The sequence below is a fragment of the Globicephala melas genome, chromosome 5 (genome assembly GCF_963455315.2).
Source record: "Globicephala melas chromosome 5, mGloMel1.2, whole genome shotgun sequence".
Classification (NCBI taxonomy): Eukaryota; Metazoa; Chordata; class Mammalia; order Artiodactyla; family Delphinidae; genus Globicephala; species Globicephala melas.
Window position 1 is genome coordinate 78436340 of NC_083318.1, and position 9440 is coordinate 78445779.

The window sequence follows — 9440 nt, forward strand, 5'->3', positions numbered from 1 at the left end:
TGAGGCTTTTAATATACACAACCAGGAGGTATTTCATCATAATGATTGCAGGCCCAATTGTGACAATTTCAGAAATTATAATACTTTCAATAAAATGAACGAGCAAGTCAGTGGAAGAAAATAATTTGATGGTACGTGACAAATTCACATGAAAAGTCAACCAGCTGTCATTTGGTTACTCTGATTTTCCAAAATAGAAACTCATATTCTGATAGAAAGCCCATGTTGAGGATTATTATGAAGATTATGTAAAATCTAGATGAAATGGACTCTTCTTTTGTTTTTGTTTGTGGTGAGAAAAATACAGTTGTAACTGAATCTTAAACATAAAGGTGTTAAAATTTTATTTTATTTTCTAACTTATTTCCCAAAGCCTGCTTTAGAAAATGCATGGCTAGTATTTTCCTGCATAGAGAATATTACATCGGTTATTTTGAGTTAATAAAAAAACAGAGTCTAACAAAACACAATACAGATGATGGAGCCATCACAATCGTAATTTAAATTATTTGTAAGTAAATTGCCTTTAAAATAACCAACTCCTTTTAATCTATTTAAACAGCTGAGAGGAGCTTCAAGATTACGGAAGAGCAAGACGCAGAGATCACCTTCCTCCCCACGAATATATCAGAAATACATCTACATGAGGAACAGCTCCTATAGAACCCCTACTGAACGCTGGCAGAAGACCTCAGACCTCCCAAAAAGCAAGAAACTCCCCACGTACCTGGGTAGGGCAAAAGAAAAAACAGAGACAAAAGAATAGAGATGGGACCTACCCCACTGGGAGGGAGCTGTGAAGGAGGAAAGGTTTCCACACACTAGGAGGCCCCTTTGCGGGCGGAGACTGCAGGTGGCACAGGGGGGAAGATTTGGGGTCATGGAGGAGAGCACAGCAACAGGGGTGCGGAGGGCAAAGCAGAGAGATTCCCGCACTGAGGATCGGTGCCGACCAGCACTCACAAGCCCAAGAGGCTTGTCTGCTCACCCGCCGAGGTGGGCGGGACTGGGAGCTGAGGCTCGGGCTTTGGTTGGACCGCAGGGAGAGGACTGGGGTTGGCGGAGTGAACACAGCCTGAACGGGGCGAGTGCGCTGCAGCTAGCCGGGAGGGAGTCCAGGAAAAGGTCTGGAGCCGCCAAAGAGACAAGAGACTTTTTCTTACTTCTTTGTTTCCTGGTGCGCGAGGAGAGGGGATTAAGAGCACAGATTAGGGGAGCTCCAGAGACGGGCAGGAGCCGCGGCTATCAGTGCAGACCCCAGAGACGGGCATGAGACGCTAAGGCTGCTGCTGCCACCACCAAAAAGCCTGTGTGCAAGCACAGGTCACTGTCCACACCTCCCCTCCCGGGAGCCTGTGCAGCCTGCCACTATCAGGGTCCCGTGATCCAGGGACAACTTCCCCGGAAGAACGCACGGCACACCTCAGGCTGTTGCAACGTCATGCTGGCCTCTGCCGCCACAGGCTCGCCCCGCATCCTTACCCCTCCCTCCCCCCGACCTAAGTGAGCCAGAGCCCCTGAATCAGCTGCTCCTTTAACCCCGTCCTGTCTGAGCGAAGAACTGACGCCCTCAGGTGACCTACACGCAGAGGCAGGTCCAAATCCAAAGCACCAGGAGGTGTGCAAACAAAGAAGAGAAAGGGAAATTTCTCTCAGCATCCTCGAGAGCAGCAGATTAAATCTCCACAATCAATTTGATGTACCCGGCATCTGTGGAATGCCTGAATAGACAACGAATCATCTCAAATTGAGAAGGTGGACTTTGGGAGCAAATATATATATATATATATATATATATATATATATATATATATATATATATATATATATATATATATTTCCCTTTTTCTCTTTCTGTGAGTGTGTATGTGTATGCTTCTGTGTGTGACTTTGTCTATATAGCTTTGCTTTTACCATTTGTCCTAGGGTTCTGTCCATCAGATTCTTTTTCTTTTTAAAATTTATTTCTTAATAATTATTTTCTATTTTAATAACTTTGTTTTATTTTATCTTCTTTCTTTCTTTTTTCTTTCTTTCGTTCCCTTTCTTTCTTCCTCCCTCCCTCCCTCCCTCTCTCCCTCTCTCTCTCTCTCTCTCTTTCTTTCTCTCTTTCTTTCTTTCTATTTTTTCTCCCTTTTATTCTGAGCTGCGTGGATGAAAGGCTCTTGTTTCTCCAGCCAGGCATCAGGGCTGTGCCTCTGAGGTGGGAGAGCCAACTTCAGGACACTGGTCCACAAGAGACCTCTCAGCTCCACGTAATATCAAATGGCGAAAATCTCCCAGAGATCTCCATCTCAATGCCAAAACCCAGCTTCACTCAATGACCAGCCAACTACAGTGCTGGACACCCTATGCCAAAACACTAGCAACACAGGAACACAACCCCACCCATTAGCAGAGAGGAGGGCTAAAATCATAATAAGGCCACAGACAGCCCAAAACACACCACCAGACGTGGACCTGCCCACCAGAAAGACAAGATCCAGCCTCATCCACCAGAAAACAGGCACTAGTCCCCTCCACCAGGAAGCCTAAACAGCCCACTGAACAAACTTCAGCCACTGAGGACAGACACCAAAAACAGCGGGAACTAAGAACCTTCAGCCTGTGTAAAGGAGACTCCAAACACAATAAGTTAAGCAAAATGAGAAGACACAGAAACACACAGCAGATGAAGGAGCAAAGCAAAAACCCATCACACCTAATAAATGCAGAGGAAATAGGCAATCTACCTGAAAAAGAATTCAGCAAAATGATAGTAAAGATGACCCAAAATCTTGGATATAGAATGGAGAAAATACAAGAATGTTTAACAAGGACCTAGAAGAACTAAAGAGCAAACAAACAATAATGAACAACACAATAAATGAAATTAAAAATTCTCTAGAAGGGATCAATAGCAGAATAACTGAGGCAGAAGAATGGATAAGTGACCTGGAAGATAAAATAGTGGAAATAATTACTGCAGAGCAGAATAAAGAGAAAAGAATGAAAAGAACTGAAGACAGTCTCAGAGACCTCTGGGAAAACATTAAACACACCAACATTTGAATTATAGGAGTCCCAGAAGGGACTGAGAAAATATTTGAAGAGATTATAGTTGAAAATTTCCCTAATATGGGAAAGGAAATACTTAAGTCCAGGAAGCACAGAGAGTCCCATACAGGATAAATCCAAAGAGAAACATGCCAAGACACATATTAGTCAAACTATCAATAATTAAATACAAAGAAAAAATATTAAAAGCAGCAAGGGAAAAAAAAACAAATAACATACATAGGAATCCCCATAAGGTTAACAGCTGAACTTTCAGCACAAACTCTGAAAGCCAGAAGGCAGTGGCAGGACATATTTAAAGTGATGAAGAAGAAAAACCTACAACGAAGATTACTCGACCCAGCAAGGATCTCATTCAGATTGGATGAAGAAATTAAAACCTTTACAGACAAGCAAAAGCTGAGAGAATTCAGCATCACCAAACCAGCTTTACAACAAATGCCACAGGAACTTCTCTAGGCAGGAAACACAAGAGAAGGAAAAGACCTACAAAAACAAACCCAAAACAATTAAGAAAATGGTAATAGGAACATACATAAAGATAATTACCTTAAATGTAAATGGATTAAATACTCCAAACAAAAGGCATAGACTGGTTGAATGGACACAAAAACAAGACCCGTATATATGCTGTCTACAAGAGACCTACTTCAGACCTAGGGACACATACAGACTGAAAGTGAGGGGATGGAAAAAGATATTCCATGCAAATGGAAATCAAAAGAAAGCTGGAGTAGCAATTCTCATATCAGACAAATAGACTTTTACAAGAGACAAAGAAGGACACTACATAATGATCAAGGGATCGATCCAAGAAGAAGATATCAGAATTGTAAATATTGATGCACCCAACATAAGAGAACCTCAATGCATGAGGCAAATACTAACAGCCATAAAAGGGGAAATTGACAGTAACACAATCATAGTAAGGGACTTTAACACACCACTTTAACCAATGGACAGATCATCCAAAATGAAAATAAAAAGGAAAAACAAGCTTTAAATGATACATTAAACATGAGGGACTTAATTGATATTTATAGGACATTCCATCCGAAAACAACAGAATACACATTCTTCTCAAGTGCTCATGGAACACTCTCCAGGATAGATCATATCTTGTGTCACAAATCAAGCCTTGGTAAATTTAAGAAAATTGAAATTGCATCAAGTATCTTTTCTGACAACAATGCTTTGAGACCAAATATCAATTCCAGGAAAAAATCTATAAAAAATACAACCACATGGAGGCTAAACAATACACTACTTAATAACCAAGAGATCACTGAAGAAGTCAAAGAGGAAATTAAAAAAAACCTAGAAAAAGATGACAGAGAAAACACGATGACCCAAAATCTATGAGGTGCTGCAAAAACAGTTCTTAGACAGAAGTTTTCAGCAATAAAAACGTACCTTAGGAAACAAGAAACATCTCAAATAAACAACCTCACCTTACACCTAAAGCAATTAGAGAAAGAAGAATAAAATAACCCCAAAGTTAGCAGAAGGAAAGAAATCATAAACATCAGATAAGAAATAAATCAAAAAGAATGAAGGAAACAATAGCAAACATCAATAAAACTAAAAGCTGGTTCTTTGACAAGATAAACAAAATTGATAAACCACTAGCCAGACTCATCAAAAAGAAAAAGGGAGAAGACTCAAATCAATAGAATTAGAAATGAAAAAGGAGAGGTAACAACTAAAACTGCAGAAATACAAAAGATCATAAGAGATTACTACAAGCAACTCTATGCCAATAAAATGGACAACCTGGAAGAAATGGACAAATTCTTAGAAATGCACAACCTTCCGAGACTGAACCAGGAAGAAATAGAAAATATGAACAGACCAATCACAAGCACTGAAATTGAAACTGTGATTAAAAAGCTTCCAAAAAACAAAAGCCTAGGACTAGATGGCTTCACAGGAGAATTCTACAAAACATTTAGAAAAGAGCTCACACCTATCCTTCTCAAACTTCTGCAAAATATAGCAGAGGGAGGAACATTCCCAAACTCATTCTACGAGGCCACCATCACCCTGATATGAAAACCAGACAAAGATGTCACAAAGAAAGAAAACTACAGGCCAATACCGCTTATGAACATAGATGCAAAAATCCTAAACAAAATACTAGCAAACAGAATCCAACAGCACATTACAAGGATCATAAACCATGATCAAGTGGGGTTTATCCCAGGAATGCAAGGATTCTTCAATATATGCAAATCAATCAATGTGATACAGCATATTAACAAATTGAAGGAGAAAAACCATACGATCATCTCAATGGATGCAGAGAAAGATTCTGAAAAAATTCAACACCCATTTATGATAAAAACCTTCCAGAAAGTAGGCATAGAGGGAACTTTCCTCAACATAATAAAGGCCATATATGACAAACCCACAGCCAACAATGTCCTCTATGGTGAAAAACTGAAATCATTTCCACTAAGATCAGGAAAAAGACAAGGTTGTGCACTCTGACCACTATGATGCAACACAGTTTTTGAAGTTTTAGCCACAGTGATCAGAGAAGAAAAATAAATAAAAGGAATCCAAATAGGAAAAGAAGAAGTAAAGCTGTCACTGTTTGCAGATGACATGATACTATACATAGAGAATTCTAAAGATGCTACCAGAAAACTACTAGAACTAATCAATGAATTTGGTAAAGTAGCAGGATACAAAATTAATGCACAGAAATCTCTAGCATTCCTATACACTAATGATGAAAAATCTGAAAATGAAATTAAGAAAACACTCCCATTTACCATTGCAACAAAAAGAATAAAATATCTACCAATAAATCTATCTAAGGAGAAAAAAGACCTGTATGCAGAAAATTATAAGACATTGATGGAAGAAATGAAAGATGATACGAATAGGTGGAGAGATATACCATGTTCTTGGATTGGAAGAATCAACATTGTGAAAATGACTCTACTACCCAAAGCAATCTACATATTCAACACAATCCCTATCAAACTACCACTGGCATTTTTCACAGAACTAGAACAAAAATTTTCACAATTTGTATGGAAACACAAAAGACCCCAAATACCAAAGCAATCTTGAGAAAGAAAAATGGAGCTGGAGGAATCAGGCTCCCTGACTTCAGACTATACTACAAAGCTACAGTAATTAAGACAGTATGGTACTGGCAGAAAAACAGAAATAGAGATCAGTGGAACAGGATAGAAAGTCCAGAGATAAACCCACACACCTATGGTCAACTAATCTATGACAAAGGAGGCAAAGCTATGCAATGGAGAAAAGACAGCCTCTTCAATAATTTGTGCTGGGAAAACTGGGCAGCTACATGTAAATGAATGAATTTAGAAAACTCGCTAACACAGAAATAAACTCAAAATGGATTAAAGACTTAAATGTAAGGCCAGACACCATCAAACTCTTAGAGGAAAACATAGGCAGTACATTCTATGACAGAAATCACAGCAAGATCCTTTTTGACCCACCTCCTAGAGAAATGGAAATAAAAACAAAAATAAACAAATGGGACCTAATGAAACTTCAAAGCTTTTGCAGAGCAAAGGAAACCATAAATAAGACGAAAATACCACCCTCAGAATGGGAGAAAATATTTGCAAATGAAGCAACTGACAAAGGATTAATCTCCAAAATTTACAAGCAGCTCATGCAGCTCAATAACAAAAAAACAAACAACCCAATCCAAAAATGGGCAGAAGACCTATATAAACATTTCTCCAAAGAAGGTATACAGATTGCCAACAAACACATGAAAGAATGCTCAACATCATTAATCATTAGAGAAATGCAAATCAAAACTACAATGAAATAATCATCTCACACCGGTGAGAAGGGCCATCATCAAAATATCTACAGACAATAAATGCTGGAGAGGGTGTGGAGAAAAGGGAACACTCTTGCACTGTTGGTGGGAATGTAAATTGATACAGCCACTATGGGGAACAGTATGGAGGTTCCTTAAAAAACTACAAATAGAACTAACATACGACCCAGCAATCCCAGTACTGGGCATATACCCTGAGACAACCATAATTCAAAAAGAGTCATGTACCAAAATGTTCATTGCAGCTCTATTTACAATAGCCAAGACATGGAAGCAACCTAAGTGTCCATCAACAGATGAATGGATAAAGAAGATGTGGCACATATATACAATGGAATATTACTCAGCCATAAAAAGAAACGAAATTAAGTTATTTGTAGTGAGCTAATTGGACTTAGAGTCTGTCATACAGAATGAAGTAAGTCTGAAAGAGAAAAACTAATACCGTATGCTAACACATATATATGGAATCTAAGAAAGAAAAAAAAAAGGTCATCAAGAACCTAGGGGCAAGAAGGGAATAAAGACACAGACTTCCTAGAGAATGAACTTGAGGATATGGGGAGGGGGAATGGTAGGCTGTGACAAAGTGGCATGGACATATATACACTACCAAACTTAAAATAGGTAGCTAGTGGGAAGCAGCCACATAGCACAGGGAGATCAGCTCGGTGCTTTGTGACCAACTAAGGCGGTGGGATAGGGAGGGTGGGAGGGAGGGAGACGCAAGAGGGAAGAGATATGGGAACATATGTATATGTATAACTGATTCACTTTGTTATAAAGCAGAAACTAACACACCATTGTAAAGCAATTATACTCCAATAAAGATGTAAATAAATAAATAAATAGTTGAGTACAAGATCTTAGACTAAAAAAAAAATATCACAAACCCTGGCAACAGTTTTATTAGTAGGAAAAAATACTTTCATTCAAACCGAAACCTGAGACAATGTAACCTATGTTTTATCTAGATGTTATAAATGTCCCTCATCTGTTTCAAAAAAAGAGAAAAGGAGGCAATTTTAATATTTGAGTAGTAAAAGACCTTACAAACATTTTTAATAGTATCTTTTAGAATATATCACGTCTTCATATTAGTGAACTCTGCATTTTGACCTATTCCATTTTCATCAAATTTGCCTGCTTTAATATAACAAATTTAAAACATGTTAAATTTTCCCCTCAAATTAGAGTATTGAAAAATCTGTTCCACCTGTTTTTCTTTACAATTTACAATTCCTGGTGAAAATTTAATACCTTATAGTTATCTGTGAAAACCAAATCATACAATTTAGTTTCTTTGCAAGGAATATTAAGTAAAACAACTGAAATAAAACAACTCATGCAGTGTTTGGCACAAAACATAAATTTAATAAATGCATAATATTTCTAAAGTGAAATTTATAAATAATAGATAAATTTTCCATAAAAAGTATAAAACCTTTCCACCTAATTACTGTTTCATGCTAAAATTGTTTTTCTTATTTTATATTTCAAAGTTCCTGAAATAGTCATCACAAACAATTATGCTGAAAGAAAAATAATTATTTCTCTTTAAAATGGTATATTAGGGAATTTTTGAAAATTCTCTAATTTTTTTAATTTTACTAGATTTTAAATGCTCTATTGTTTTTTTTTTTCGGTCCTTTTTGTCTTTTAAATACAAAGTCTTAGCTGTCCCAGTGCCCAAAGTCTTCCCTTCCACTAAGGTCCAGTAGAGTCTGAATCTTCATTCAGAACCTCTGTGGTAGCAGCGAGTATATCCGAGTTCATGACCAGTCCTTCAGCACCTCCACTGCTGCCACTTCGCACAAAGATCTTCCCATCATCCATCAGGCTCACCGGTTCCTTTCCACTACAGTATGACATTGACAGCCCTTCAGCTAGCTTCTAGCAGGAGGCGCTCTCCAGAGGTGGAGTTTCCCAAGGGCTCAGGAAGAAGAGGAAGACCCTGACCATCTGCAGGTTGTGTCAGGGACTCTGGATTAGTGTCCAAGATATCTGTGCTGGTGACGAGGGTGCCTGCATTGGCAGCCAGAGCTTCAGCAATCAGCACCTCAGGGTGGGTTTTTGTTTTGTGAGCCACTATGCTGTCCTTCTCATTTTTTTTTTGCCACAGATATTGCAAGAAAACTGGTAGAAGGACTCTGCATCATGATTCTTCATGTGCCAATTAAGGGATGCCTTTTGCCGACAAGTAAATCCACAGATCTCGCATTGTAATGGCTCCTCGCCAGTGTGAATCATCCGGTGCACTGCCAGATTGTGGGAACTCTTGAAGGCCCGAGCACAGTATTCACAGATACAATCTCTTTTATCTGTATGATGTTTGGCATGTCACAGAAGTTGCTTCTTGAGGCTGAAAAGTGGCCCACAGGAGGCATGGGGACATAAGTGTTCCTTCTTCAGCAAACACTGATATTTAATGTGGTGCTGCAAATAGCTAGGTTGAGCAAGAAGGCCCAAAATTCCACCCTATATCATGCTAATCACCTCCATTTTTAAATGTGCAGAAGCCTGCAGCTTAATTATTATTATTTTT

General features: G+C 38.5%; 1 pseudogene; it reads right to left on the reverse strand.

Moving 5' to 3' along the window:
• Positions 1–8602: 8602 nt before the first annotated feature.
• Positions 8603–9224, reverse strand: LOC115865710 (E3 ubiquitin-protein ligase ZFP91 pseudogene; annotated as a pseudogene).
• Between the last annotated feature and the right edge of the window lie 216 nt (positions 9225–9440).